The sequence below is a fragment of the Lissotriton helveticus genome, chromosome 7 (assembly GCF_964261635.1).
Source record: "Lissotriton helveticus chromosome 7, aLisHel1.1, whole genome shotgun sequence".
Classification (NCBI taxonomy): Eukaryota; Metazoa; Chordata; class Amphibia; order Caudata; family Salamandridae; genus Lissotriton; species Lissotriton helveticus.
Genome location: NC_136068.1, coordinates 384,329,480 through 384,356,774, shown reverse-complemented (window position 1 = coordinate 384,356,774; position 27,295 = coordinate 384,329,480). Strand labels below are relative to the sequence as shown.

The following is a 27,295-nucleotide window of genomic DNA, read 5'->3' as shown; positions in this document are numbered from 1 at the left end:
GGGAGTCGCTGGGAGCAGTCGGGACAAGCAGTGCTGAAGTCGGGAAAAGCCCGCGGGATTCGGGTGCAGTGCAGAAAGCGCACGCATGCACCAATGTTAACCAATGGTGCGTAAAAGTTGTAAAGTTAAAGTTTAAGGACACTTCCGCTGAACCTAGAGGAACAAAACTTAAGACACAGACCCTAGAGATGTGTAACAGTGTGGGAACACCGGCGGAGCAAAGTTACCTCACCCACAGGAAGCGGGTGCACAGGGTCGAAGTTGAGTCGGGTTTCGTCACGCAGGCTCTTGGTGCTTGAAGCTGAAAGGGCTGCAGGCGGGGTGAAAGAAGTGTCCGGTGGAGTCCAAGGGTGGACTCAAGTCGAAAAGTACCTGAAAGCAGAGGGGACAGAGTCTGGGTCACTCAGCAGTGACCAGGGTGGAACCAGGACGGAACCAGGCAATGTCGGGCGCAATCAGGTGGTCGTCGAGGAGCTTCTCTCCGCTGCCACGTGGGCTCTGGGGCATCTACGACGTCCAGGAGCGGGTCACGATCTGTCCCACGCAGGCTCTCGCCGTCGGCGCTGTCGGCTTCAAGATTGGAGCAAACAACACTTGAAAAAAGCAATACACGCGGAACCGGGAGATTGCTTCTCACTCGAACCAGGAGGGTCAGAGTGGTGGCTCCTTTTCAGGGGAGCTGGTGCAAATCTGGAGCAACCAGAATCGCAGGTCGAATTTCAAGTTTCGTCGGCACAGGGGCCACAAGCCGGCTGGCAAGTGACCGGGCCAACGCGTTGAGCCAAAAGAAGCAGAAGGGCCCCACGCAGCACTCGTCGAGTGTGGAGGGCTGAACTTCGGTGCAAGAGTGGCTCAGGGTTGGGGCTTCTCAAACCCCGGTGTACAGCTTCGAGGGTCACTCGTGGGCTGCACGGTCAGCGTCTCGTGGTCTCTCCAAGATGGCATGCCCCACGCTTCCAGTCGCCTCCACGGGTCTCCGCTCTGCAGGGACTGTTGATCGGGCTGTTAGAAGGCAGGCAAGCTTGATCTCATCGATCTCTGTCGCTGGAGTTCCGGCAGGAACTGCGACAAAGCAGACGTCGATGGCTGGATGGTGCCTGTTTGCACAGGGTGGTCACTCCTTGACCACAAGGGAGATTTTTCAGTCTTCTACGTTGAGTAGGATGTCGAAGGGTCCAGAGTTTCGTTTCTTATGTTTCATCAGGATAATCTGAAGTGCATTGGCACTGCTCCCACTCTTATTCGAATCTGGGGGGCTGGATTACCTGCTAGGTCCCCTCCTATGGGTGGGACCCAGGAAGGGGGTGGATACACCCCTTTCCTTTGATCCAGGCCACCCTGGCACGAGGGCTGGAGTGCCCCAGAACCGGTTTGGCCGGATTATGCAAGGGGCAGCCTTGTGCTCCCCATGCAGTGTCTGGTTTCTTTCAAACCTCCCTGCTACAATCCTCTATCTCCTGTCGGGGGGGGTGTAACACCTCCCTGCGACAGGAAACCCTTTGTCCAGGCCCCATTTGGCTGAGTTTCGGTCAGCTTCAGGGGGTCAGACTCGTGTCTGTGGCAGAGGCATCCATTTTGTGGATCCAAGGTCCTTTTAAAAATTAACCGCATTTAAGTAAAGTAACATGTCTTACTCCTCCAGAGGGGTGGAATGCTATCCCCGTCGCCAGAACTGGCGAGGGGATAGTATTCCAAATCGTATGACACCTTACACGACATGTTTTGATAAAGCCAAACCAAAGTTGCTATATAACCGCGAGGATTATAATGCACTTAAGAGTATATGGTATGGCATTATCCTGAAACAGCTTAGGGAGTTGTTCCCGACAGCTGCAGACAGGCTCAGCTCATGCTAGAGCTCCATCTCACATTAAACCACGCACTCTGCCTCCAGGATTGATGAGGCCTTCCATAGGAGTGGCTCACAGGTTAATATGTGTCCAGATATAGGTTTAGATATAGGTATACTATATCTAAGTAAGGGGTGATTACACCACCTTACCCCAGCTGAGTGATCAGCCAGTTGTGTCAATTTAAGAACCAGCCAGGGGTGGCAAAAGATATGCTGCAGCCCCTGGTAGGCCTTGGTGGCCCCTATGCCCTGGGCACCTATAGTGCATTATACAGGGGCTGACAAGGAGTCCATTTCCAATTGTGGTATGTGCCTATAGCACATGTATCATTAATTTAGTGAGAGAACAGCAGGCTGGGGGTCTGATCAGCAGGCCCACAGCCTCAGTAGTCGAAAACCAGTGAAGCAAAAAGCAAAAATTTGGGCTGACCATAGGATAGCAGACCCTACTCTCCTACACAACCCCCCCAAACGCAGGGACATTAAACTAACCTTGACCAGATAAGTCTTCATGTTCTAAGTGGAAGTACCTGGAGAGACCATCTGCATTACCATGGTCAGTCCCTGGGCGGTGCTCCGCTGTAAAGTCCATCCCCTGTAGGGAAATGGACCACCTGAGCAGTTTGGGATTTTCACCCTTCATCTGATTGAGCCACAAGAGGGGCTTATGGTCTGTCTGAACTAGGAAGTGAGTTCCAAACAAGTAGGACCTCAACTTCTTCAGGGCCCAACCCACAGCAAAGGCCTCCCTCTCAATGGCTGACCAACGTTTCTCTCTGGGGGTCAGCCTTCTGCTAATAAAAGCAATTGGCTGGTCTTGACCATCTTGATTAAGTTGTGAAAGCACAGCTCCCACCCCCAACTCAGAAGCATCTGTCTGTACAATGAACTGTTTGGAGTAGTCAGGACTCTTCAGGATAGGTGCAGAGCACATGGCCTTCTTCAGGTCATCAAATGCCTTTTGACAGCTAACTGTCCACTGAACCTTTTTTGGCATCTTCTTGGATGTCAAGTCATTTAATGGTGTCACAATGGACCCATAGTTTTTCACAAACTTTCTGTAATACACAGTCAGGCCCAAGAAGGCTCTGACTTGTGTCTGGGTAACTGGAGGAGCCCAGTCCTGTATGGTCTGGATTTTGCTCTCCAGTGGTTGAACCTGACCCCCACCTACTAGGTGGCCCAGGTACACAACCTTACTCTGCCCTATCTGGCACTTAGTAGCCTTGATAGTCAGGCCTGCCTTTTGCAGGGCCTCCAAAACCTTCTTCAGGTGGATCAGGTGATCCTCCCAGGTGGAGCTAAAGACAGCAATATCATCCAGATATGCTGCTCAAAAGTCATCCAACCCAGCAAGGACTTGATTCACCAACCTTTGGAAGGTGGCAAGTGCATTCTTCAAACCAAAGGGCATCACCACAAACTGATAATGTCCACTGGGGGTAGAAAATGCTGTCTTGGCTTTTGACTCCTCAGCTAGTCTGATTTGCCAGTAGCCAGCTGTCAAATCGAATGTGCTCAGAAACTTGGCAGAAGCCAACCTGTCAATGAGCTCATCTGCTCTTGGAATGGGATGTGCATCTGTCCTAGTGACAGCATTGAGACCTCTGTAGTCCACACAAAACCTCATTTCTCTCTTTCCATCTTGGGTATGAGGTTTTGGCACAAGGACTACTGGGCTGGCCCATGGGCTCTCTGATGGCTCAATCACTCCAAGTTCCAACATCTTTTGCACCTCAGCCTTGATGCAATCCCTGACATGATCAGGTTGCCTGTAGATCTTATTCTTGACAGGCAGACTGTCACCAGTGTCCACCTCATGGGTGCACCAGTTAGTCTGGCTGGGTGTGAGTGAAAACAAATGCCTGTGGGCCTGCAAAACTTGTCTGCAGTCCATCTGTTGCTGGTCAGTGAGGCTGCCTGCCAAGGCTACTCCATCAACTGAACCATCATCAGGGTTCTGAGAAAGCAGGTCTGGGAGAGGGTCACTCTCTTCCTCCTGTTCCCCATCTGTGGCCATGAGCAAGCTCATGTCCTCCCTGTCCACAAATGCTTTCAAACGATTCACATGGAGCACCCTGTGGGGGCTCCTAGGGGTCCCAAAGTCAACCAAGTAGGTGACTTCTCCCTTTTTCTCAATGATAGGGTAGGGTCCAGTCCATTTGTCCTGGAGTGCTGCTGGCGCCACTGGCTCCAACAACCACACCTTCTGTCCTGGTTGGAACTCAACCAGAACAGCCTTTTGGTCATGCCAAGCTTTCTGTAATTCTTGACTGGCCTCCAGGTTTTTGGATGCTCTCTCCATTTACTCAGCCATCCTGGAGCGGAGACCAAGCACATAGTCCACTACATCTAGCTTAGGCTTTTTGAGAGGTAACTCCCATCCTTCCTTCACCAAACATAATGGACCCCTCACAGGGTGGCCAAACAAAAGTTCAAAAGGGCTGTAGCCAACCCCCTTCTGTGGGACCTCTCTGTAAGCAAAGAGCAAGCAGGGTAAAAGAATGTCCCATTTCCGCCTAAGCTTCTCTGGTAATCCTTTTATCATTCCCTTGAGGGTCTTGTTGAATCTCTCCACAAGCCCATTGCACTGTGGGTGATAGGGTGTGGTAAACTTGTAGTTTACTCCACACTCCTTCCACATTGCTTTTAAATAGCTAGACATGAAGTTAGTACCTCTGTCTGACAATACCTCCTTTGGAAAGCCCACTCTTGAGAAAACTGCAATGAGGGCTTTTGCCACCACAGGGGCTGTGGTGGTCCTCAGGGGAATAGCTTCTGGATACCTGGTGGCATGATCCGCTACCACCAGTATAAATCTGTTCCCAGATGCTGTTTGAGGATCCATGGGACCCAAAATATCTATTCCAACTCTTTCAAAGGGTACCCCCACCACAGGTAGTGGTATGAGGGGGGCCTTTGTTGTGCCACCTGACTTACCACTGGCTTGGCAAGTGACACAGGAGCGACAAAACTCCTTGACATTTTCTGACATATGAGGCCAGTGAAAGTGTGAAACAAGCCTGTCCCACGTCTTGTTCTGGCCTAAGTGTCCTGCAAGGGGAATATCATGGGCCAAGGTAAGAAGGAAACCCCTAAACTTCAAAGGTATGACCAACCTCCTGGTTGTACCAGGCTTGGGGTCTCTAGCCTCTGAATAAAGGAGTCCATCATCCCAATACACAGTATGGGTACCTTGGGCATCCCCAGCAGCCTCAGCAGCAGCCTGCTGTCTGAGGGGTTCAATGGAAGGGCAATCTAATTTAGCCTGCCTCAGGTCTGCCCTTGAGGGTCCCCCTGTCCCCAGAAACTCAACCTGGTCAGGTTCAAGCTCCTCAGAGACAGTCTCCTCTTGGACTGCAGAATCAGTTTCCTGTGAAACCTGATCCTCAACCTGGGGCAAGGTGGAAGGCTCAGCCTTTCCTCTCTTGCTCCTTCTCTTGGGTTGTGGTTGGTCTATTGTTCCAAGATCCACCACTGGTTCAGGAAGGCACTTCTTAGCCTGAGTCCTTGTCACTGCAAGGACATGTGCTGAAATCCCTAGCATTTCTGCATGAGTCCTGTACTCCACTTCTGACCAAACTGAGCTTTCAAGATCATTGCCTAACAGACAGTCTACTGGGAGGTCTGCACTCACAACAACTTTCTTTAGGCCATCTACCCCTCCCCAGGAGAAGTTCACAACTGCCACACTATGGGAAGTAGTGGAGTTGCTTGCATTGGTCACTAGGTAACTTTCACCTAGTACAATCTGTCCAGGGTCCACAAGGTCAGGTGTCACCATTGTGACACTGGCACATGTGTCCCTGTAGGCCTGAGCCAGTTTCTCATTGATTAAAGGTGTCTGCCTATATTTGCCCAGGTTACTGGGACTCACTGTAGTGGACAAAGCTAGGTCCACATCATATAGGAGAACTGCCTGAGTAGGGATTCTGACTAGGCCAGATCCTACTTCAGTACCCAGGGTTAACCCTACTACACCCTTTAGCTGTGTTCCACCACTGTTAACTGTACTAGGGGGTGCAGGTGCTTTAGGAGCTGCAGTGGTGGGGACTGGATTTGTCTTGGTGCATTCACTGCCCCAGTGTGAAACTGATTTGCAGGTATTACACCAAGGCTTCTTTGGGCCATTATTCTTCTTTTTCTTGTTTCCATTTTGGGAACCACCCTCCTTATTATTAGTTTGGGGGCCTGAAGACTTCTGGTCCTTTTCTTTATCTTTCTGATTTCCCCCCTTCTGGTCTGTTTTCTTCTGGTCACCACCTTGGTTCTGGGGTTTCTGCTTAAACCTTGTTCTGACCCATTTGTCCGCCTTCTTTCCCAATTCTTGGGGAGAGGTCAGATCAGAGTCAATAAGGTATTGATGCAACAGCTGGTTTGTACAGTTATTAAGGATCTGTTCTCTCATGATAAGATTGTACAATCCTGTATAGTCTGAAACTTTACTTCCCTGCAACCAACCCTCCAGAGCCTTAGTGGCACAATCTACGAAATCAGTCCAGTCTTGAGTCTGTGCTTTTTGGGTGTCTCTGAACAACAACCTGTATTGCTCAGTGGTTAGGCCAAACCCTTCAATAAGAGCACTCTTCAAGACAGAGTAGTTTTTGGCATCCTCAGGTCTAACTGTGAGGAGCCTGTCCCTCCCTTTCTCTGAAAAGGAGTACCATAAAATTGCAGCCCACTGATCCTGAGGAACCTGCTGTACCATGCAGGCTCTCTCAAGAGCAGTCATCCATTTGTGGATGTCATCCCCTTCCTTGTAGGGGGCCACAATTTGTGTCAGGTTTCTATTATCATAGCTCCTGTCTTTTTCTCTAGGAATATTGCTGCCACCAGTGGCATCTAAGCCACACAATTTCTGCTCTCTTGCCAAGGAAAGTCTAGCTTGAGCCAAGGCTACCTCCTCTCTCTCTATTTGGAGTTTGACAGCCCTCATTCTGGCCCTATGCTCTATCTTCTGAGAGGCAGTCATACCTCTCTGAGATTCTCTTGAGGCACTAGAAATATGAGAGTCCCCTGAGGGAGATCTCACTCTTCTGTTGCCTGGGAGAATGACATGGTGGGATCTGGGGAGGTGCTGGCCCTCTCCATTTCCCAGTAGGTCTAAGTTGGCCTGGTTAAGCCTGGCAACTAGGACCTGGCTACCGCTCTGATCCTGTTTTTCTGGGTCCTCTACATCTGAGTCATCCTCCTCCTCCTCTTCCTCCTCTTCTTCTTCCTCTGGAGGGGTATCAGTTACAGGGGGGTTCACTCCATCTCCTGATTCTAAGGGAACTGCATTCACCTTTTCTAAGTCATCCTGTTCTAGAATGGCTATCAGGGAAGGACTGGTGGGACTTCTGCCCCTTTTTAACCCTCTTGAGATGCACAAGGCAACCAAGTCTTTGTGGGTTAGTTTGTCATAGCTGGAAGTTGCCTGGGTAAGGTCAACTGTCACAGGAGCAGACCCTGAGGCTTTTCCTGTGTCAGACATGAGACTAGTGTGGTGTAAGCGATGCACCTACCTACACTAAGTGTTTCCCTACTGTACCTTGCTAGTGAGTTGTAGTCAGGGTGTGCTAATCCCTTTAATCTACAACTACTAAGTTCTGTAGAACTTAAATATGCTAAGCTTTTGATTTATATGTACCTAGAGGTACTTGATGTGATCTTTCAATTTGATAAAAGATTGCAATGGTAAAACAACAGCAAGCTCAAATCCGCACCGCTGCTCACTAATGTGAGAAGTTGGCCTGATAGGTGATGTTTCCAATTCTGGAACCACCGGTTATCAGACCAAACAATCCCTTATGGTGTCTGGTTGTAAGTCAACCTTATTAGACAAGCTATCCTAGGGGTAGCATGGACTAAGCAGCCTAAAGGCTTAACTTAAGAGGTCGTGTTAAGCGAGCTGTTTTACCACATACAATCCTGTAATATCAAATGAAAGGACACCACACAAGTATATATTATAAGAATATATGTATTTATTACTAAAAACAATCCCCAGTATTCTTTATGAATAAAGGGGCACAAGCGTTAAATCAAAAGCACAGTATAACATACAAAGTTGCACAAATATGGATGAGGGCGAGGGGCCACTCAGACCATATACTAAACAAGTGGTATAAGAGATACCAATCAAACAGTGGTTAGGCCTAGGGCCTAGGGAATCGCTGGGAGCAGTCGGGACAAGCAGTGCTGAAGTCGGGAAAAGCCCGCGGGATTTGGGTGCAGTGCAGAAAGCGCACGCATGCACCAATGTTAACCAATGGTGCGTAAAAGTTGTAAAGTTAAAGTTTAGGGACACTTCCGCTGAACCTAGAGGAACAAAACTTAAGACACAGACCCTAGAGATGTGTACCAGTGTGGGAATACCGGCGGAGCAAAGTTACCTCACCCACAGGAAGCGGGTGCACAGGGTCGAAGTTGAGTCGGGTTTCGTCACGCAGGCTCTTGGTGCTTGAAGCTGAAAGGGCTGCAGGCGGGGTGAAAGAGAAGTGTCCGGTGGAGTCCAAGGGTGGACTCAAGTCGAAAAGTACCTGAAAGCAGAGGGGACAGAGTCTGGGTCACTCAGCAGTGACCAGGGTGGAACCAGGACGGAACCAGGCAATGTCGGGCGCAATCAGGTGGTCGTCGAGGAGCTTCTCTCCGCTGCCACGTGGGCTCTGGGGCATCTACGACGTCCAGGAGCGGGTCACGATCTGTCCCACGCAGGCTCTCGCCGTCGGCGCTGTCGGCTTCAAGATTGGAGCAAACCACACTTGGCAAAAGCAATCCACGCGGACCGGTAGATTGCTTCTCACTCGAACCAGGAGGGTCAGAGTGGTGGCTCCTTTTCAGGGGAGCTGGTGCAAACCTGGAGCAACCAGAATCGCAGGTCGAATTTCAAGTTTCGTCGGCACAGGGGCCACAAGCCACAAGCCGGCTGGCAAGTGACCGGGCCAACGCGTTGAGCCAAAAGAAGCAGAAGGGCCCCACGCAGCACTCGTCGAGTGTGGAGGGCTGAACTTCGGTGCAAGAGTGGCTCAGGGTTGGGGCTTCTCAAACCCCGGTGTACAGCTTCGAGGGTCACTCGTGGGCTGCACGGTCAGCGTCTCGTGGTCTCTCCAAGATGGCGTGCCCCACGCTTCCGGTCGCCTCCACGGGTCTCAGCTCTGCAGGGACTGTGGATCGGGCTGTTAGAAGGCAGGCAAGCTTGATCTCGTCGATCTCTGTCGCTCGAGTTTCGGCAGGAACTGCGACAAAGCAGACGTCGATGGCTGGATGGTGCCTGTTTGCACAGGGTGGTCACTCCTTGACCACAAGGGAGATTCTTCAGTCTTCTACGTTGAGTAGGATGTCGAAGGGTCCAGAGTTTCGTTTTCTTATGTTTCATCAGGATAATCTGAAGTGCATTGGCACTGCTCCCACTCTTATTCGAATCTGGGGGGCTGGATTACCTGCTAGGTCCCCTCCTATGGGTGGGACCCAGGAAGGGGGTGGATACCCCCTTTCCTTTGATCCAGGCCGCCCTGGCACAACAAGGGCTGGAGTGCCCCAGAACCGGTTTGGCCGGATTATGCAAGGGGCAGCCTTGTGCTCCCCATGCAGTGTCTGGTTTCTTTCAAACCTCCCTGCTACAATCCACTATCTCCTGTCTGGGGGGGTGTAACACCTCCCTGCGACAGGAAACCCTTTGTCCAGGCCCCATTTGGCTGAGTTTCGGTCAGCTTCAGGGGGTCAGACTCGTGTCTGTGGCAGAGGCATCCATTTTGTGGATCCAAGGTCCTTTTAGAAATTAACCGCATTTAAGTAAAGTAACATGTCTTACCCCTCTAGAGGGGTGGAATGCTATCTCCGTCGCCAGAAATCGTATGACACCTTACATGACATGTTTTGATAAAGCCAAACCAAAGTTGCTATATAACCGCGAGGATTATAATGCACTTAAGAGTATATGGTATGGCATTATCCTGAAACAGCTTAGGGAGTTGTTCCCGACAGCTGCAGACAGGCTCAGCTCATGCTAGAGCTCCATCTCACATTAAACCACGCACTCTGCCTCCAGGATTGATGAGGCCTTCCATAGGAGTGGCTCACAGGTTAATATGTGTCCAGATATAGGTTTAGATATAGGTATACTATATCTAAGTAAGGGGTGATTACACCACCTTACCCCAGCTGAGTGATCAGCTAGTTGTGTCAATTTAAGAACCAGCCAGGGGTGGCAAAAGATATGCTGCAGCCCCTGGTAGGCCTTGGTGGCCCCTATGCCTTGGGCACCTATAGTGCATTATACAGGGGCTGACAAGGAGTCCATTTCCAATTGTGGTATGTGCCTATAGCACATGTATCATTAATTTAGTGAGAGAACAGCAGGCTGGGGGTCTGATCAGCAGGCCCACAGCCTCAGTAGTCGAAAACCAGTGAAGCAAAAAGCAAAAATTTGGGCTGACCATAGGATAGCAGACCCTACTCTCCTACATGTGGCAAATACATCATTTTGGTAATAGCTTTGTTTACAGTCAAGGAATCATTTACACAATGGCAGAGGAGGCAATTTCATGAATAGCAAACCTAGGGAAGGAGTTCAAACAATGCTCCTCATACAACCAGATTTCTTTGTTAAACATTAATGTTAAAATATTCACCAACATTTTGGCAAATTTGCGAGTTATTCCTTTTCTAAAATGCCTTGACCAGGCCAGGTTAGTTATAGGCCTGTCAACCAGTGATAACACTAGAAAGTAATTCCATTTGATAAATATTACAAAAAAGTTAAAGAAAGAGGTGATCCTCCTGTCCTTAGATGCAAAAATAGGCTTTGGCAGGATGAACTGATGAATGATGACAAAGGCTCTAGCAAGTTTGGGATGGCAAACCACTTTATGGGTTGGCTAGAGGAATTATATGGCTCACCTGGGTCAGGGTACAAATGAAAGTGAAACTTCCAGGGAGCACTAAGATTAACCAGGGTGCTCGCCAAAGGCAATGAGTTTTAAGGTATGGGCAAAGTGGACAATTGCCCAGGGGCGCCACCTTCCAGCGACCCGCGGGAAAGTGACCTTTCTATCTAGCTTACTTATGCATGTTTGTACAGCTTAACTTTTAATATTTAATTTAGTTTTGTTCACTATCATAAGATTCGAATTAGCATAAAATGGGTAATACAATTGAAAGTTATTCACCATAATACTTAATATGACACTGGCCAAAGTTGTCCTCTATTAGTCCTGCCGCTTTGTACCTAGAACCCATGCTACAAAAAGAAATGGAACTTGTGCAAATCAAAAGGGATTATGTATAGGGCAGCGACCTACAATTCTCTGCCTTTGCAGGCGATACTACTGAAACCCAAAGAGCCTACCCACCCCTTAAAACAATTGCTTCCTATATTAGAAGAGCAACAAGATACAGTGAGACTACAAATCAACTTTAACAAATAATGCCTAATCCTAGTGGATGGCCAACCGCTTGCGAAAAGGTTGCAAAACAGGACCCCTTTCAGATGATTGTTAGAAGGTATTTGATATCTAGAAGCTCAGCTAACACAAAACCTACACAAATGCGAGAGAAGTCATTTCAAGATAGCATGGTTTTTCCTGTGATTAGAGTGTGCCGGAGTGTTTCAAGTAACCAAACTTTGGGTTTGCTGGGTCTAGGTGGGTGGGCATATTCAGCACTCACTCACTAGCCTTCATTTACATACGGGAGTTACCAGAAGCATTTGCATTTCGGTTTTCAGCTGCCTGAAGACAGTGATGTGCTACAGTATGCACTACCTTGTGATTGACTCCATAACCTATCAGCTCTCCCTTTTATCCCTGCATCAGACAGGGGAGTCTATGGGAACCTGTATGTACAATGCGATGTTTACATCACAGTGCCTTGAGCACGCATTTATTATCATCAGTGCTTGAAATGACATAATAGAAGTGCAGGTAGCCTGTACCAGAGTACCTGCTTGATTCTGAGAAGTGCCGGTACTCTCCAATTAAAAGAATTACGTCACTCTTGGGATGTGCTAGTACTCTCCCTCTCAAAATAAAAAAGTGTATAAAAAGGACTATTTTAAAAATTAATAACTCTTGATCTAAACCCCAGATAGTTGTCAGTCCAAACATACATAATGTTTTGTACAATACTAGTGAACAGTATTAGCTATATCCGAAATTACACCGCTAATTTCTTATTAACATAAATGTGTGTATATATATATATATATATATATATATATATATATATATATATATATATATATATATATATATATATATATATAATTCCAAGTACAGGTAGCCCAAGTGAAGCAAAACCACACGAAGTTCCAATTAAGCACATTTATTTGCATCCATTTCACAGCTCGCTCCAGGCAGCATAACAGAGCCGTCTTCGAACATGAAAGCCTGACGCGTTTCAGGAAGTAAACCTTTCTTCAGAGGCAATGTTCGTAAGGGTTTGAAAACAGTTTTGGATCATGTCTAATATTGCTCTCACCTGCCACAGTGGGCGTGGCTATGTCGCACTGCATCTTGTGCTTTGTAGTCCGTGAACCTCTTACCACAGTGGGGCTGCTTCCAACCTTACAATCTTGAACAAGTGTTCTCCAAGTGGAGTGAGCCTAGTGCTGGTAGCCGTCTGTGAGCGCTTTGCAGCAGTGAAATTGTGCTCATGGTAGCACCATGTGCTTAATTGGAACTTCGTGTGGTTTTGCTTCACTTGGGCTACCTGTACTTGGAATTGGATATATATATATATATATATATATATATATATTCATTCACAAAAAACGCCCAATGTGGAGACGCCACTAGTCTCAGGGTTAAAAGCCTTTAATGTGAGGCAATTCAGATCGGTGACAACGACAGTTCAAAGCCGATACATCTGCAGCCCAACGCGTTTCGAGCACTCCTGTGCTCTTTGTCACGGGCAGAAAGGCAAAACACACGGCTGCTGAAAGGACGCCATGATAAGCTTGACAAGTCCCGCCCTTATGGGCGTGTGCCGAAGGCATGCTGGTACTTATTGTGTGTGTGTATATATATATATATATATATATATATATATATATATATAATATACACACAATCACAAATTTGAACTTACCTTACTTATACTTACTTTAGACTACAAATGCTGGTAATGGCATGTGAGGTAAAAGCATATGCATGCCAAAACAATGTGAGGTAAAAATGGATTGTAAAGGCATGCAATGTTTTTACCTGCATTGTTCTATCATACAACAGAGTATATCGATCCAAGCATAGATGATCTTGATTGGTTATTGTTAGTGGAAGTTTAGTGGTTCCTCCACCTACATCAAGAACCCTGTCAAGGGAACCACTAAGTTACACATTCGTACTTTGCTTGGGTTTTAACATGAGTTTATACTAACGTCGTAATTTAAAAATACTGCTGCTCTGATGTAGCTGTAGTCATTTTTAAGCCTGATCTGACATTTTGTTCTCTACAACAATATTGTAATTCTATTTTTTTTAAAAACATAAAATACCTACTTATACATACACTGAGGGAATTGACATCAGTCCTCTTCAGCCATTGATCTGCAATGTCAATCAACTTCTGCTTCATCCCACAACAACAAACCTTGTGGGGCAATGAGTCAGCCCACTTGAGCCATTCATTATACATCCCTGCGTCTGGTGGTATTTTGTATGATCACATGTGCACATCTTTCTTGAAAATAAGTGCACTTTAGTATATTGACTGGTCCTCAAGCCCTTTACTTACTTTCTGTCTGTCCTTTACCTTCGATTTTCTCTCTTTCTCCTTGTTTATTTTTTTTGTTTTTTTAATTTTCAGCACGTCTGCACCTTCCCTAGACACTGCTACTCACTTGCTGTCTTCTTCATATGCAGCATGCCACTTCTCACATGGTCACTGCTTATGAAATTGGTGATGAGTTTGTTATGTGATTGTTCGTAGAGTATCATTGTTTAACCGGTCCAAGATGGCTACCCTATTTGTATGCCATTTCATTTCAATAATCTTTATTCGGTTGCCATACTTTTTTGGGAAACCATAAAACCACATAAAGAAAACATTTCATGATGTAAAATATTAAAAGGAGGGCGGAATCAATTATAAATACGAACATTTATACAGTGCAAAGAGTTCATAGTTCGTAGGGTTACAGGCTACTCAAAGTGCTAGTGCGTCAAGAACTAATCATAGTTCACCCCTTCGGTGCTAGGCCTTTTCCCCTCCTGTGCTAAGCCTTTTTTTGGCGATTTGGGGTAGTGCGCGCTTAGTCCCCTGTAACTTTTTGACCACATAAGGTATCCACGACAAATTTGCGTACTTTTATTCCAACATCATGTGGATTCTAAAGGTGCCCAGGGTTTGTGAATTCCCTTGGAGGGGTCCCAGAAATTAAGCAAAATACAGTGAAAATTTAGTTTTTTTCAAACAAATTGGAAAAACGGGCTACAAATGAAAGCCTCTGGGGTTTTCCCTGCAAATGTTATCAAAAAAGGGTTTGTGGGGCTGAAATCTCCATTATTTCAGCTTGTAGGGAATGACAGTCTTTTGTCAGAGAACCAACATTTTTCACACAGTTTTGGCATTTTTCTGGGACATAGCCTATTTTTGCTATTTTTAGAGCTTTCAACCTCCTTCCAGTTAATGGTAGAAATGAGTTTGAAAGCAATAATGGATCCTGGAAAGCTATACATTTTCAAAAAGTCGACAAAATTCTGAATTCAGAAAGGGGTCATTTGTCTAAATCCATGAAGGTTTCTTTATAGAAACTAACAGTTACATTTTAGAAAAATTGAAAATTTGTTGAAAAAAACAGCCTTTTGTCTCAACGTTTTCACCTATAACTTCTTGTAATTTTGACAGCTTTTGGAAAGCAATATACCGTTACGTCCGTTAGACCTTCCTGGTTGTGGGGATATATAGGACTTGTAGTTTCCCAAGAACCCGATGAACCCAGATCCAAAAACTGAGCAGCAAATTGCAATGGTATTTTATTATTTACTGGGTATAGAGCACTTATTCTTGGAAAATGTATACATGGAAAAATCTGTATGAAAGACACCTATGTAATTCTGAATTGGGTACAAATTATAGAGTTTAGAAACAGTATATATTTGCACATTTTCAAAATTGGACTACTCATACTAGCATGAGAATTATTGGTCATTTTTCCAAAAGATTTTTTTTTACACAATGTCTTTTATTGGGAAGGGAGAAATGCATGAAAAGTCAATAGGTAATAACAGTTGATTTACAAATCTGAATTAGCCTAAGTCTCCCAATAAAAATGGTACCTCACTTGTGTGGGTCGGCCTTGTGCCTGCGACAGGAAACGGCGCAAAATGCAACGTGGTCACACCTCAATTTTGCAGTTAAAAATTGACCCTTTTATGGCAAAGTGCCTAGCTGTAGTTTTTGCACCCTAGCTCTGCCGGCACCTAGGGAAACCTAGCAAACCTATACATTTTTGAGAACTACACACCCAGGGGAATTCAGGATGGGGTGACTCGACTGCCTACCACCAGGTTCTGTTACCCAGAATTCCTTGCAAAGTTAAAAATTTGACAAAAAAAAGCATTTCCTCACATTTCTGTGGTGCAAAGTTCTTGAATCTGCGTGGATCAACAAATTTCCAACTACCCACCGTTCCCCCAGGTCTCCCGAAAAAAATGGTACCTCACTTGCCTTGGTCTGCCTAGTGCATGCGACCGGAAACAGCGCAAAACACAACATGGTCGCACCGCAATTTCGCAGTGAAAATGTGCCCTTTTTTGGCAAAGAGCCTACCTTTCGTTTTGGAACCCTAGCTCTTCCGGCACCTAGGGAAACCTAGCAAACCTATACATTTTTGAAAAGTAGACACCCAGGGGAATTCAGGATGGGGTGACTCGACTGCCTACCACCAGGTTCTGTTACCCAGAATCCCTTGCAAAGCTAAGACATTGACAAACAAAATGCATTTTCCCAACATTTCGGTGGTGGAAAGTTCTGGAATATGCGTGGATCAACAAATTTCCACCCACCCAGCGTTCCCCCAGGTCTCCCGAAAAAAATGGTACCTCACTTGCATGGGTCTGCCTAGTGCCTGCGACAGGAAACAGCGCAAAACGTAACATGTTTGCACCTCAATTTCGCAGTGAAATCGTGCCCTTTTTTGTCAAAAAGCCTACTTTTCGTTTTTGAACCCTAGCTCTGCCGGCACCTAGGGAAACCTAGCAAACCTATACATTTTTGAAAAGTAGACACCCTGGGGAATTCAGGATGGTGTGGCTCGACTGCCTACCACCAGGTTCTGTCACCCAGAATCCCTTGCAAATCTAAGAAATTGACAAAAAAAACGCATTTTCCTCACATTTCTGTGGTGGAAAGTTCTTGAATCTGCGTGGATCAACAAATTTCCAACCACCCAGCGTTCCCCCAGGACTCCTGAAAAAAATGGTACCTCACTTGCCTGGGTCTGCCTAGTGCCTGCGACAGGAAACAGCGCAAAACGCAACATGGTCGCACCGCAATTTCGTAGTGAAAATGTGCCCTTTTTTGGCAAAGAGCCTACCTTTTGTTTTTGAACCCTAGCTCTGCCGGCACCTAGGGAAACCTAGCAAACCCATACATTTTTGAAAACTAGACACACAGGGGAATTTAGGATGGGGTGACTCGACTGCCTACCACCAGGTTCTGTAACCCAGAATCCCTTGCAAAGCTAAGAAATTGACAAAGAAAACGCATTTCCCTCACATTTCTGTGGTGGAAAATTTTGGAATCTGCGTGGATCAACAAATTTCCACCCACCCAGCGTTCCCCTGGGTCTCCTGAAAAAAATGGTACCTCACGTGCCTGGGTCTGCCTAGTGCAAGCGACAGGAAACAGCGCAAAACGCAACGTGGTCGCAACTCAATTTCGCAGTGAAATCGTGCCCTTTTTTAGCAAAGAGCCTACCTTTCGTTTTTGAACCCTAGCTCTGCCGGCACCTAGGGAAACCTAGCAAACCTATACATTTTTGAAAACTAGACACATAGGGAAATTCAGGATGGGGTGACTCGACTTCCTCCCACCAGGTTCTGTTACCCAGAATCCCTTTCAAAGCTAAGAAATTGACAAAAAAACGCATTTTCCTGACATTTCTGTGGTGGAAAGTTCTGGAATCTGTGTGGATCAACAAATTTCCACCCACCCTTCGTTTCCCCAGGTCTCCCGGAAAAAAATGGTACCTCACTTGCGTGGGTGGCTCAAGGACCCGCGACAGGCAAGGGCCCCAAACCAAAGGAGGCAACATCAAAATAACCTATCACTAAACAACCGGGTTTTGCAAGGGGGTTCCCATGAGTTTTTGGCCCGGGGCTCGGCGGCCATCTAGGGAAACCTACCTAACCCACACATTTCTGGAAACTAGACACCCGGGGGAGTCCAGCGAGGTATGGCATGTGTGGGTCCCCCAAGGTTTACCTACCCAGAATTCCCTGCAAACCTTAAAATTAGGTTAAAAAACACTTTTTCATACATTTTTGCGTGGGATCTCCGTGATGACACAAATGTCCTACAGCCCAGTGTTCCCCTTGTTCTCCCGAGTAAAATGATACCTCACTTGTGTGGGTGCCCCAAAGCAGAACAGGCTAAAAATGAATTTTAAAGAATTGTAGTGTTTGGGATTGACAAATTAAGCACCTCACCTTAGTCACAGGCCTTTGGCCCACCCACACAAGTGAGGTATCATTTTACTCGGGAGAAAAAGGGGGATGCTGGGTGGTAGGACTTTTTTGCCGACACGGAAATCCCATGTAAAAAAGTTTGGAAAAGTGTTTTTTTTACCTAATTTTAAGGTTTGCAAGGAATTCTGGGTAGGAAGACATTGGGGGACTCACGCATGCCATACCTCCCTGGACTCCACCGGGTGTCTTGTTATTTAGCCCCCTGGAAGCGACCCTTGCCCAAGGGGTCACTTCCTTTATAAAAAAAGAACAATCCCTGGTGTCTAGTGGGCTTTTCTACCCCCCCTGGGTCCAACTTAGGCCCAAAAAAGGCCGATCTGCCCCCACGGGGGGCAGAAAAGTCTATAATAAATTGTGGGTCACTAGGAAGCGACCCTTACCCAAGGGGTTGCTTCCTTTATAAATATAATAAAATCCCTGGTGTCTAGTGGCCTTTTCTGCCCCCCCCCTGGGTCCAGATGCGGCCCAAAAAACGGCCGATCTGCTCCCAGGGGGGGGCAGAAAAGTCTAAAAAAAATTATGGGCCACTAGGAAGCGACCCTTCCCCAAGGGGTCGCTTCCTTTATAATTATAATAAAATCCCTGGTATCTAGTGGGCTTTTCTGCCCCCCCTGGGTGCAGATCGGCCAAAAAAACGGCCGATCTGCCCCAGGGGGGGGCAGAAAAGTCTGTAAATTTATTTGCCCCCAAAGGAAGCGACCCTTGCCCAAGGGGTCGCTTCCTGCACACACACAAAAGACAAAAAAAGAATCCCTGGTGTCTAGTGGGGCATTCCTGGTGCACGATTGCGACGCTGTGCGCGATCGTGCACCAGGAATGCCCTGCATTGGGACATCAGGGGAGAGGAAACACTGTTTCCTCCCCCCCCCCCCGATGCCTCAAGGCACCAAGAAACGGACCCCCCGCCCCACCGGAGCGCCAAGACTCACCCTAGCTGCTGGACGCGCTGGAAACAAATGGCTTCCAGCGCGTCCAGCGCTTCCTGATGACGTCGGCGTGCGCTGTGCGCGCTGACCTCACCAGGAAGCGTGGGGGGGCCAGGGGGTGGCAGCGGAAAGTCTTCCACTGCCACCCCAAGGGAAAAGCAACAAAATCGATGCCCCGGGGGGGGTGCGCCAGCGCTCCCACCCAGGGCTGTACTGATGACGGAGCGGTTCAGTCATCAGCATAGCCCAACCGACGCTGATGACTGAACCGCTCCGTCATTTCGCCGTTTTCATTTCTTCCCTGCTACATCATTACGTCCCCTCCCGTACTCTCCGGTCCTCCCACATGGCTCTTTTATCTATCCCCAGATTCAAGCGGAAGAAACACGGTGGCCTTAGGTTCTCCTTCCTAGCCCCGTCCTTTTGGAATTCTTTACCTCTCCCGCTTAGGTTATCCTCTCCCTATTCTAGTTTCAGATCTTCCCTTAAAACTCATCTTTTCACTGAGGCCTATAATTAACTTTTGTTTCACTGTTATGTTAGTTCTGTCTCTCTCTGCTCTCTCCGAACAGCGCCAAGAAACCTAATGGTGTTAGCGCGCTCAACAAATTAATTTAACATAACATAACATCAGCGTCGAAGGGGTTAAGACGATATTTGATACAGGCCTTCAAAAAACAAGCAATTGATTTGGCACAGAGTTCAGTATCTAGGAATTGTAGTGCAAGGAACGCGGGTCGGCAACATCGCAAGCCCAAGAGTTTCAGCAAGGGAATAATCCATCTCCTTCGTGGGAACTCATAGTAACTGCAAAAAAATAATACATGCAATGAAGATTTCATCGCAGGGACACAGTGAAAGATTATTGGACCAGTCGCTCTGCTTCGGGAAAGTTATCAAACGATGGTAGATGTTAAAATGCAATTTGCCAGCCATCTTTGAATTGTAAAACGATGATGCCCTATACGTTATAACACTGCAAGATGGCTGCCCAGTGATATGTTTACCTTGTGTCAATCTTGGAATGGTAATTTCCCCTGGCATCATCGTTTTACCATGGTGAGATGGCCGGCAGTTTGTGTCTAAATGGTGTAACTATCTTGAAGCAGTAAAACAATGAGACACTATACAAAATACCAACATGAAAGGGCCGCCTTCTGCAATATTTAAATTTGTAATCTTATTTTTTTTTGTGCAAGCTTTATGGAATGGTTTCTGCCCATTAAATCCGCCTGGAATCTTTTGATTTTTGACTACCTGGTTTTTAACATTATCATCAGTGGGGTCCACCTTTTAAGATAAGATCACTGCAATATAGCAAGAGTAAGAGGCACTTGGCTGGTTACACATAAAAACATGTGCACATGCACGTGTACTGTGTAATGGCTTCGCTTGGAGACTCCTGTTGTGTGCAGCCAGTAAATGTGCACAGGTAGCCTGGCAAGGAGGGGACTCTGCGGGATTAGATATTTGACCTGGGGTAGGACTTATAATGTTAGTGTACAGTAATAGGGACATTCAGTGTGATTTACTGTTTTCTCTGTATTGACACTTTGTTATAGACCTATGGGGAAGGCTTCCTTTGAGTGCAGCTTCATCCCCTTTGGCCTACAGGGGCCAGAGACGTATCAAAAATCAATTCTGTAAGTTCCAAAAAGATATCTGTGCAGCTTATGGGCCATCCAGGACTGTCATATTTCTTTGACTCATCTCAGGATCAGAGCCCAGACCTTTTGTCACCTTGCTGTGCTAAGTTGTTTACATTTCTCCTCAGCGACAGGAACATAGGCCTCCCCACACAAAGGGAGCAATTAACATTACTTGTCTCAGCTCCTGATGAGAAAAGGGGTGGGGGTTTAGAATCTGCATTAATCAATCAGCTGTCACACTGTACCAGAAATGGGCTTGCCCAAGCCTCCTGAACATAGGAGGGAGCCCAGACCTCTGGAGCCAACACAGAATAGAGGCTCCTATTGAAGATTTGGCGTGAAAGGCCTAAACAGTAATGTCAGAACGGGCAGAGCTGAGGCCCCCAGAGCAGATTTGGTAAAGGACTCCTGGATGATACCATTTTGAAATGTACCCGCAGGCTGTGCAGGAGGGTAGAGACTGGGACAGAGAGGTCATGTGGCATCCAAGGATAGGCTAGAAGTGCCTCTCTGCTAGAACCTAACACCCCCATTTAAAAGGTCATGCACAAGGGGGAGAGATCTCCCTTGGTTGTGTTTTTAAGCTGGACACTGGGACTGGCGACAGCAGTCATGGACATTTGGAAGGAAGAGTCCCCTGATGCCATTTGGACTTCAGTTGACTCCTGGACCAGTAAGGTTCTCCTCAGGACCAGGGATGCTGTCCTCTCACACCCCTAAGGACTAGCTGAGGGAAAGACTGGGTTCCGTGCCAAGGAGGAGAGAGGGCCATAGGAAACCAAGGACAAAGGTTGGTGCAGGGAACCTGTGGAACAAGCTCCCTGCAAAGTTTGTCACCTTAGAAGCAAGGAGGCCTAAGGACAGGGCTCCAGGTGGCTAAGGCTGCCACCTGGAGCACAATAAGCTCAAAAGTGAGCAAAATGACCCACCAGGGCCTGAGATATGAGAAGGCAAAGGATTTTACCCCACCACCCTCACCACCACCCAGTGAGGCTAGGAGACCATGGAACTCTGCTAGCAAAGCATTTCCAACCACCCGGGGTGGGCCAGGGCCCAGGGGTCATCACTGGAAAATCAATAATTTTTACATGCAGAGAGGGAGCATGCATTGGGCCTTCTCCCCAGCATCCTCAGGGCCTGGGGGTCCCAACCCCGTGGCTGGATTTATTTATTAGGGGGCCTGGGACCCCTAACTCTGCCCCTGTGGCCCAACGAAGGTGGAAGCCTGGGATCCCAAATCCAGGCCTGACACTCCAGACTAGGACACTCCAGACAGGGAAAGTGATGCCACCATCCCCCCTCAGTGTGGTGGGCCTGCCCCACTCCCTGTGCCCTTGTTTGGGGGAAGCGGACGGATACCATGTCACGCAGCGCCTGCCCGCACGAGTGGGCAGCAGAGAACAGTGCTTCCGGCTCCGATGGCCAGCAAAGGAAATACTGGCCATGCGGGGAGACACCGGGGGCAGCTCCCGGAGTTGCCCCTATATGTGACAGCACGCCGGGTGCCAGAGTGGGAGTTGACACCCCCAAAGGATAAGGAAGAAAAAGAAAGGGCGTGCAGAAAGCAAAAGGCAGTGGATCTCTCCAGTACAACTGGAGAGCCTCTTATTCAATATTCACTGCTCTGGAGGATCACCCTATAATACACTGCAGGGCTTGAAACTGACTCACCCATTTCTGCTGCTTGTGATGGCCCCAGGATTGCGAGGCCAACAACAAGAACATTAAAGTGCAAGGAGCTGCAGGAGTGTCACAGCTTACCCCCCTCCCCAAAGCATTTTTAAAAAGGCATCGACCCTAAGTTTGCAGTTTCTAGAATAAGATCACTCACCCAGGCATTACCAACATTTTTAAGCCCTCACTGTATTAGAGCATGTGCTCTTCAGCTGGGAGTGCAGCACGCTCGATGGGTTAGTGCTTTGGCTGCAGCTGTTGTGGCCTGAAGGTGTTAAATTAAAGGTACATGTTGTAGAATGCCCTCTAGAGGTGAAGGCTATGGTTACAGGTAGTGTGATCATATTGTGATGTCCTGTAGGAGCTGTCTTTATAAATGTGTATCAGAGGTTGAAAGTATATCAAAAGTACAAAGATCGATGAGAATTTAATTTTGTTAATGCATTACAGAAAGAATAATGTTGAAAGTAACTATTGATCAAAGTGCAAATGCTTTACTAATATTAATAAGTGCATCTTCACATGTTACTATTGATTATTGCATTTACTCCTAAAATGATGATGTTTTGACAAGTAATGGTTTGTTCTGGACTCCTTTAGGGGGTTAGAAGTGATTGCGCAATGTCATCAAAAGGTATTTCCATCAATCGTATGTATATATGTAAATTACTGGATAGTATTGAGTAGTGGGTGTATACTAAATTTACATTCCCTTGAAGGGGGCGCAGCCATGAGAGCCAATATGGCAGACGCTTAACTGTGTAACTCCTCATCGGCCCAAAAATAGCCTGTTTAAACCATGAGCCTGGGGAATACATTGGAGCCCCTGCTCCCCTACCTGCTATGGAAGACCCCCCAGCTCCTGTCGGAGCTGCCACGTGGCAGCAGAGACAGCCTACTGGCTACAACACACTGCGTGGTATGGCGAGGGCCACCTCTCCGGGTGAAACGTAGCTACGCCCAAGGGGGCTGGTCAACTACGAGGCACCGAACCACCGAGCTGCAGCACCCAGTGTAGCCCTGGTGTCTAGCAGAGCACAGGAAGGGACCGCCTGTCTCCCAGCAAAGTATTGAAATGGGCCTGGTGAGAGACATGGCAGAGCGACTATATCCTTGGATGTCCGGTTGAGCAGGCCTGCTGTTGAGTACTAGGCCGGAGTATGCGTACAAAGGTTGCCCCGAATCATTTGACTCCCTTCTTTTCCCTTGAACATTCACACATAGTACCCTCCTGACTTTTGTGAAGAACCTCAAGAATCCTTGAATTGGCTAGACACATTCCTCCACTCACTATCGGCACCCTTGGAGCACTTGCTGTGCGAGGAGTTGCTCGAGGGTGGGGATTTTAGGTGTGTCATAGATGCTCTTCCAGACTGCTCTACACCCCCCTTACCCGGAGCGTCAGCCCATAGAATATTGATAGGCTTCCAGAAGTGGTTAGAACACTGAAAACTGACAAACGTATGGCGCACGCAACACAGTACAGAATAAAACTACTCTTTCTATTTCCACATGTAAGCCCTCCAAACAAGACTGGACAGATTCCTGTACTAGGAGATATTGAGCCAATATGTGAACTTTACTGAATATCTGGGATGCACACCCTCTAACCACATCCCCTCTTTAACCACAGCCCTCTAATCCTAGTGTTCTGACTGATAAATGATATACCAATGGTCTCCTCAATGCAACTTCAACCGGTGGCACTACAGAACTCTTGCTATAGGGAATCACTATACACTGCCTCTACAGAGTATTTTAATAATAGCACTCAGCATTGTCTGCCCTTATAGAATGGGAGGCCTTCAAAGTCATAGTCTGTGGCCAATGCCTGAGACAGTCAGAAGATATTTTTAGAGAACTTAACGAAGAACTACACACACTAGATGCCACCCTTCATACACTAGACAATAGCCTAGTAGACCCAGTTACCCACTGGAAACTATTAGATACAAAGGAATGCTGTCATATTTTTTTAGAACAACTGAAATGCCACAATTATAAAAACTTTATAGTCAAATCCCACTGCGAAGAGGGTAAATCAGGAGACAGCTCATCCACCCTGAACTACGTGGAATGTCCATTGCACACCTAACATCTGCTGCAGGGGCACACATCTACTCCCAATGATGAGTTTCGAAATTACTACAAGGCACTGTATTGCCGCCCAGAGCCACTTTCGGCAAAATGGATTCCTGGACCTCCTGCCCCTCCCTAACCCTGCCACATGGGGCACATGAATCTATTGGAGGTCCGGTGACAGTTCAGGAGATATGACATGCCATTAAGGAATGCCCACTGGCAAGACCCCAGCCGCGACGGACTCCCAGCTGAGTGTGACTCTGCTTTTACAGGCCTATTGACCCCAAGGCTGTAGGCACTCTATGCTCAGCCCTTAAGGCCGGGCCATGTACCTGACTCTACGAGGAGTGCAACTTCGATCTCCCTCCATCCCCCCAAATCCAAAATCTCTGGTGCGCCCACCTCCACATTTTGCCCACTTTCCATGCTCAACATGGACTTCTAGATCCCAAGTAAAGAACTAACATGTAGATTGCTCCTCTATATGCCGGTCTTGATCCATAGAGAGCAAAACTGTTTCATACCAAACCGTATTACCACCCTCAGTCTCAAGAGACTATACCATGTTCTCTATCACCCTAAGGTGCAGGCTTCGCCTTAGGCAATGCTTATGTTGGTAGACCTTGAGAAGGCCTTCTACTTGGTGCAATGGGACTTCCTGTCGAAGGTCATGTGCAGCATGGGAAAGGACTTGTTTAAATGGCTTACCCTTCTTTATTCGGGACCGATGGCATGAGTTAGGACTGGCTCTACGATTTCCACCACGTATGACATATTCTGAGTTACAAGGCAGGGCTGCCCATTATCTAACCTGCTATTCACCCTAGCCATTGAAACGCTGGTGGAGTTATGTAGGAAGGAGGATGGAGGCAGTGGTATAACAGTGGATGGTCAGAAGCACATCATCTCCCTTTAAGCTGATGACATCCTGCTGTACCTGTCAAACGGCCCTACTGGGGCTCAGGGTGCGATCCGTCACTTGGACGAATTCGATAAACTATCAGGCCCATGGGTCTATTATACCAAAACATGTATGTTCCCATGGTATTAGGGAACTCACCAACCACCAGACATTCCCATAGGACTTATTTAGTCACCCCCGCAAACTTTAAATACTTAAGTATTCAGTTATATCATACACTAGACGATCTGCGTGAAGGAAACATGTGGGGAGCACATCGCTTCCTTAAGGCCTGTGTCTCTTTTTGAAGATCTTTGTGATTGTCGCCTATAGCCCAAATAACAATATGCAAAATGATGATGCTCCCTCTCTTGTTATAATTTTGCACAAATCTTCCGGGTAAGATGCCTGTTGCATGGTTCAAACAACTAGATGTCCTGCTCACTGAACTAATATGGGATGGACGTCACCATAGAGTGTCACATGAGGTCTCTGAACAATATTGGATGGAGACCATTGGTGACCCTTAAAGCCAGATGAGATGGAATGTTGGGGCACCAAGTCACAGACAGAGAATGGGACAAGATGTTAGCCTACCCTAAGAATATTTCTCGCATTACAAGATTCAAGTATATACAATTAAACTTCCTGCATATGACTTACCTCATCCCCAGAGATTGCAGGTTAAATGCAGTGGAGAGCCTTGAGAATGCCCCAGGTGTCAGCTACCTGATGTGGACTTTTGTCATATGACGTGGGTGTGCCCTGCACTTCAGACATTCTGGACTGCGGTTCTCCTCCGACTCCATACTTTGCTGGGATGCTATCTTCCCCGCACGATGGAAACCTGTCTCTTGGGAGGAGTCTTCAGACCCCAAGTGCATAGAGTAGGCACTAGGTTTTTGGAACGGGCCCTCACGTTGGCTAAACGTAGAATAGGAATGGTGTGGAAGTCGGAGACAGGACCTATGCTTGGCAAGAGGCTTACAACTTGGGCTAGAAGGGAGGAAAGAACCCTCCCTCGAGAAGAACCAGAGAGTTTTGGAGGCGCCCTAAAGCAGAGTTGTGTACATAGTTCCTGGAGAGCTGGCAACACTCAGAAAGGGACATAATTTCCAAACAGAGTGGTCTGGACGACCGAGAAAGGGAGGACTGGGAAGACTACTTGGACAAAGGGAGTGATGCAGAGCTACATGAAGGGGAGTGGGAGGCTAGATGCCTGAGGTGTCCCACCTTGTGCCATATACTACATATATATATGTGATCAAGGCCTCTAGGGGCTGAAACGCAGCATGGCGGAGTAGCACGTGTGCTTGACTAAAGAAAAAATTACCAGCACAAAGAAAATTCTGATTCCGGGGGCTGGGAATCGCGGAGAAACGGTGTTGTGGCTATATATAAATATATGTGTATACATATATATATCCGGAACAACATGGCATACATTGTACACCATACCACCTCCCCCACATATGGACTTAGAACCTTTCCCATTAGAAGCCACAAAACACACAAACATTGCTACCACCTTCCAAACACATCTCCCGTGACATACCTCCTAACACATGAGACCCAAACCCCCATGAGACCCTTTAGTTGTATCTTATTTTTCAGAATTTTTTTTTTTTTAAATCTTTTTATTAAACAAGTGCTCAGTGGACATCATACATAATTGATTCAATAGTGATCTTATAGATATCAAAGGGAAACAAGTTACAATACAATTAATACATCCATTAGAATAGACTTGGGAGTTGGATGCATAGACAGCCTCAGTCAGTACAATAGAGCCATTTCCAGTCAATCCCCTAATGCTAAATCCATTGGTGTCAGTCATCCCCCAACAAATGCATCCCACTATCCCCTGTAATCGTTCCAGCTGCCCCAGATCTTCTTCCATTTCTTCGGGCTTCCCGACTTTGATAGATCACATGTTCAGCCCTCAGACACCAATCCAAATTGGTTTTCCAATCAGTGATTTGCAGTGTCACCTACCTTCCCCAAGCCTGCACTATGTTTCGCTTAGCTATTGCCGAGGCCAGAGCAAGCCATATTCTGAGGTATTTGGACCATTCCTCTTAACCAGATATACCCAGGGGGTGCCATCAAGCATCTAACAACACAGGAAGTCTGTGTTTTTTATTTAATATTTTCTTTTGTTTCTGTATGCAGTTCCTGCACTTACAGGTATTTATTCCTTTTGAGGTCTCCCGGTTCCCCCACTTCCTTGGCTTTGACCCAGAGTTATTTGGGACTCGGGTCAAGGGACAACTTCTGAGAGAGCTCAGACACCAGGCTCGAAGTAATCTAGTCATCATGTAATAGGACGTCGCAGATGAGTAGCGACCTCAAAGTTCTATGCAGAATGCAGAGATCTGGGAATGTACACTGCATGAATGTATGTTTGGGTACGACAGCTGTTACCAAATATCTACAGTATGTTCTTACACTGTCAACCGATTCCTAACATGGGAAAGTGACCTGGTCTGTGGTGTAGTTTATGTGTAGAAATAACCAAATACAAAATAAAAACATGTTTTAAA

The 27,295-nt window shown here is 47.0% G+C and overlaps 1 protein-coding gene across 1 annotated transcript in view; it reads left to right on the top strand.

Annotated features, from left to right (window-relative positions):
• LOC144768499 (arf-GAP with SH3 domain, ANK repeat and PH domain-containing protein 1-like) overlaps window positions 1-27,295 on the top strand; it is a 1,182,076-nt gene that overhangs the window by 376,186 nt on the left and 778,595 nt on the right. The gene's annotated exons all lie outside the window — the stretch shown is intronic.